This window comes from Gossypium hirsutum, chromosome D07 (genome assembly GCF_007990345.1).
Source record: "Gossypium hirsutum isolate 1008001.06 chromosome D07, Gossypium_hirsutum_v2.1, whole genome shotgun sequence".
NCBI lineage: Eukaryota > Viridiplantae > Streptophyta > Magnoliopsida > Malvales > Malvaceae > Gossypium > Gossypium hirsutum.
In genome coordinates this window covers 50547788-50553415 of record NC_053443.1, presented here as the reverse complement: position 1 = coordinate 50553415, position 5628 = coordinate 50547788, and the positions used below count along the sequence as shown (strand labels likewise).

General features: G+C 29.3%; 2 long non-coding RNA genes across 2 annotated transcripts; both read right to left on the bottom strand.

The window, feature by feature from the left end:
* Positions 1-239: 239 nt before the first annotated feature.
* Positions 240-1244, bottom strand: LOC107955061 (uncharacterized). The gene is made up of 2 exons (XR_001699801.2): positions 980-1244; positions 240-622 (listed from the first exon to the last, which is right to left on the bottom strand). It is a non-coding gene; the product is annotated as an uncharacterized lncRNA (long non-coding RNA).
* A 1927-nt stretch (positions 1245-3171) lies between these two features.
* LOC107956814 (uncharacterized) lies at positions 3172-5084 on the bottom strand. The gene is made up of 3 exons (XR_001700270.2): positions 4983-5084; positions 4427-4512; positions 3172-3606 (listed from the first exon to the last, which is right to left on the bottom strand). It is a non-coding gene; the product is annotated as an uncharacterized lncRNA (long non-coding RNA).
* Between the last annotated feature and the right edge of the window lie 544 nt (positions 5085-5628).

Sequence of the window (5628 nt, the reverse complement as noted above, 5' to 3'; positions counted from 1 at the left end):
GTAAAGCTCTTGCAGATGAAGAACCACAGCCTCCAAAATAGTTAGCAGACCTACTTCCCAATTGATATTCTAAATGCTCGCTAGTTTAATATCACGACCTCCAAAACAACTCACGAACTTATGTTCTGTAACACCCCTAACCCTAATTGTCACCGGAATAGAGTTACGAGGTATTAACGAACCAAATTTAAATTCGAATAATCATAGATATATGTTCAACCTACAAAAACAGCCAAGTCTTAAATCAAAAATGTAATATCAACTTATTACGAGTCATTTCATATCATGTATCGAACATATTCGTAAACACAACTAATAATTAAAATTTATCCAGAGTATTTCAAACACCACTTTCGATCATACCTCATTTCGCCTACTTGACTAACAAATCAATTATAAACAACAACAACACTGTAAGGCCCAATTTTTGCCCGGGCCCGCATAAATAATAACAATACCAAATAAAACGTAAAGCCCAAACCCAAATAGCCCAAGACACATAAACCCTAGCAGCAAACCTAGTGCCGCAGCAACCTCGCCCCAACGTCGCAACACTCCGCACGTTTTCCTTCCCTCGCACGCCTCCGTTAATGTCGCACAGTCCGCGCACGTCTTCTACGTTCTGCAACAGACCACGAACAGAAGAGAGAGCAGAAAATATAGTAAAAATTGGTTAGATTTTATTTTTTTATTTTTTTATTTTTTATTCTTCTCTAAGATTCGGTTATAAAGACCGATGGAGGCATTTGTAAAGGACAGAGATGAAGAGAAAACAAGAAATTGAGAGGAGGGGTTACATATATTGAATCAAAAAAAGAAAAAGAAATTAGTGTAAACGAAATACAAAGGGAGAAAATAAAAATAGCAGTGGGATTGAAGGTGATTTTCTAGGTCTATTTTCTTCTTGCTCATTAGTTTCTTTGCTTGTTTTTTTTCTTTGTGCACCAAAAAAAATAAAAGAAAGAGGAGAAATCCTTACCAAAAGAGGCGCGCCGTCGCCATCTTTGCTTCTCTTCGTCTAAATCGAAGTTGAAAGGAGGGAGTTCAGCTTGAAGAATAGAGGAGAGGATGGAGCAGTTCTTGAGGCTGCTGTTACCGCAAATGGAATAGGGTTTTAATTAGAGTTTGAAATGGGTTTTAACTTTTAAGCATTGATGGGTTATTTGTGTTTTTAATCCTTCCATTTTATCCCATCATTTCAAAACCTTTTTTTTTGTTCTCAAATTTTTCCATGAAATATCGAATCTGTTTTATTTTAGTCCAATGTTGCGCAGCATTTTGGGTGGTTTGAGTAAATTTCTCTTTGGATCCTCCTCCTGTTGCGTGCATTTTGATTTGGTCCCTTTTCGCGTTATCTATTTTTGAATTCAGCCTTTAAATTCCGTTTATTTTCATTTTAATCCTTAATCTTTCATTTTAGGTTTTTTATTTTAATATTATTAATACAGTTATATTGCATTATTATTATTATTATTATTATTATTGTTACGTTTTTATTCTAATTCCTATACATATACACACGCATAGTTTTTAATATATATGCATATTTTCTTTATAATATATATGTATATATTTTAAACTTCTGTAAATACATATACATATTTTATATATATTTTATTATTTTATTTTCATAACTTTTATATACATGTATACATATATACATTTACATTTTATAATACGTATATATATTCCATATTTTATAATCCATGCATATACATGCATTTTTTATAATATATATGTGTACCTTTTTTTAGAAATTATTATAAGTTTTTTTTATATATATATTTCATTCATTTATATATATATATGTATGCTTATATATACGTATTTAAATATATGCATATACATATTTTCAAAATTTATTTATATATCATACTTATATATATACATAATTTGTAAATACATATACATATATAATTTATATTAAAGTATTTGTTTTATGTTGTATATTAACATTTTATCATTTTTTTTTTAAAAAATATATTTGGTTTCATCAAAGCATTAAAACTATTTTTGTTCAAAGGCTCTCAAAATAAGGCAATATTCGATATTTGGGATCTTCGAGAGGATTGAGCTCTAACGTATTGGGTTCCAATTTTCTTCGTTGAATCTAAATAATCGGGAATGCTCTTTAATCAAAAAAACATAAAAAAACTCATTATCGGGAATTCAATACATTGTATCCTAACGCATTGGATATGACGCATTGTTTTCTCGAGATGAGGATTTTTCTAAAAATAATAAAGGTAATATTCCGTATTTGGGAAATTCGAGTGATCGTGCCCTAACTTACTAGGTTTCGATTTTTTCTTTTAACCCAAATAAACGAATATCCTTTGAAATTTAAATGCATGAATTTTAAAAATTAAAAGAAAAACTTAATTTTGAAGATTAAAAATGTTGCGCCCTAACTCACTGGGTGTGATGTTTTATTTCTTTAAAATAAGAATGTTTTATTATTTTAATTCATTCGAGTTAAAAAGTTTTCTTTTAAAATCTTTTCAAATTTTCGACATCAAGACGTTAAACAATCAATTCGGTACCGATTTTGGGCGTTACGAGGATGCTAACCCTTCCTCGTGCGTAACTGACTCCCGAACCTATTTTCTCAAATTTTGCAGACCAAAATCGTTTTTAAGGTGAGCCGATCACACCTCAATCAAGGATCGGTGGCGACTCCAATTTTTGTTTTTTAAAGTCGACAACTAAATTTTTATTTTCAAAAAAATGGTTTCGACAGACACAATTATGTATATAAAACTCAATTTTAAAATTTACTTATTTTACATGTAATCATTATATTTTAACATATGTACCTATACCAAACCTTATAAATACAAGCATTTATAAACATTGGGCCGAATATACCATAAGCATTTATATAATTTCATAGTATATTCACATATTATTATTCAAATACACAAAAATGTTGATCAAATTGCATATAAATATTTATTCATCAAATAAATAAAGATACTATTCATATGGGCAATTTTTTTTTCAAGCTTTAGCCGAATATAATTTTATTTTAATCAATGTCAAATTCATCAATATTCAACATTTTCATGCCTAACATACCAACACCGATCCTATATATATATGTATATATATTAGTAATATTTATTCTCCCAATGAATCAAAGGTCATTTATAAAACCAATTCCATAAACAAGGTTCATTATGCAAATTACCAATTTCAACTACCCTATAATCACAGTAAATCAATATACAACTTTCACATAGTAAATGATAATCCAAATTCAATCTCAATTACCGAATATAAAGATATTAAATTAGCAACTCATTCTCATATATATAATAAATCAAGTCAAAGCATTTTATATTAGTCTCAACCATTTACGAAACATAGCCAAATCATCAACCATAATATTTAATCAAAACATAAAACCATTCATAACAAAATAAACAAGCCATTTTCGCATGTATTATTATATATACACACTTCATTCAAAATATATATTCAAAAGGGTAGTATAGTCTATACATGCCATAGATTTTATATTGAACTTTTATAAATACCGATGGACGGTCGATAGTGTGATTGACTTCGCTAATGATCCCCGAGCCCGTAACTAGCTTCCAAAATCTATAAAACCGAAGGAAACACACATACAGTATAAGCTATCACAGCTTAGTAAGTCATAATCAATTAGACAATTCAATAATGTTAATAATTCAATAACAAAACCGAATAATGCAATCATATTCATATATACACATTTGAGCTTGCAAAATTTAATTATCTAATATGTAACTATGAATCAATTTCAACTTAGCCAAATATACACGTAAATAAAAACGTACTTATTTTTCACTTTCAAATCATATACCCACTATTTACCAAATGTACTCATTCATATATAGATGCATATAATTCACAATTACAATATCACATATACTTACCATTTGGCCGAATATAGACCTTCATATACTCATATACTTTCATTTACCTTATATAAATTTTCTTATCACAATTGAAGTAACTAACTTACCTTGATATCAATTATTATTCAACCATTGCATACTTGACCTATCATGTACTAAATAATTGGTCGAGGCCATAATGAAGTTGCACAATTAGTGCTCTTTCTCATCTAACCAAATTGCTCTCGGTATCGCACACTTAGTGCTCGTTATTCTACATCATCATTTTAATTTCGCACACTTAGTGCCCATTATTCAACATCGTCATTTTAGTTTCACACACTTAGTGCCGTTCATATAGCTGTAGCTATCCCATACTCGTACACTTAGTGCTAAATATTGATAAATCACATTCACGTCTATTTCTACTTTCTGACTAAAACACATTCCGCTACGTATATATAGTTTTGCATACTTTCATTTCGGCATATATAACTAATATTTATTCAGAAATTATAACATCTATTTGATTATAAACTTACCTCGGATAGCGATAAACTGGAACGGAACGATTAATCGATGACTTTATTTTTCCCCCGATCCAAGTCCGATTTCTTTAATTCTTGATCTAAACACATTCAAATTTAACTCATTCAAACATAATTTCATTCAATTTCATCCAAAAACACATAAATTGGTAATTACCATTTTGCCCTTGATATTTAACATTTTTACAATTCAGTCCAAATTGCACAAAACACAAAATATTCCAAATTAATCACAATGTAGTTTGGCCGAATATTCCCTAGTCTCATATAGGTCCTTGCATTTCATTTATTTCACATTTTAGTCCCTCAATTTAATATTTCTTACAATTTAACTCAAAATAATCAAATTCATAAAAAATTCAAAAACAAACATTATAACCTATCACATATCTTTTATTTTCTACCATCAACCAACAAAAATCACAAACTATCATCAATGGCACATCACAAAATCATCATAAATTCCAAAAGTTAAAGCATGGGTTTTGAAGAACACGAAACAACGATCTCAAAAACATAAAAATTATCAAAAATCGATTAAAAAAATTACCTCAATCAAGCTCAACCTAGGCCGAATATAACAAAGCTTCAACTCTTTCTTTTTCTTTCAACATTCGGTGATGGGTGGATGAACAATCCACTAACATTTTTCATTTGTTTTATTATAATATACATTAAAATTCATTTACCAATTAACCTTTAATAATAATAATATTTAACATATATGCTAAGGTCATTCTTGTCAAATGCCTCCCACTAGCTTTAATAATGGTCTATTTGCCACATAAAGCCTTCACATTAAAAGAACAATTATTATTCGGCCCTATTGAATTTAACCCTTAAATTTTCATTTTACGCAATTAAATCCTTTCATTTAATCGGACACTTAAACGATAAAATTAAAACACGAAAATTTCACGCAAGCAAATTCACACATAATAGACACAGAAAATAATATTAAAATATTTTTCTAATTCGGATTTATGGTCCCGAAACCACTGTCCGACTAGGGTTTAGATCGGGCAGTTACATGTTCCTAGCTCATATTATAAAGGTTAGCTGAGTTAAAATCACAACTTTCAATTATTTGAGTTAGTTGATTTAAGACCGCAACCTCACACAGCTTACTGATTTAAGATCAAAACGGATATTGAATAATCTTCTCTGAGTCCGCTAGTCTACAACTTTTTTCTTAC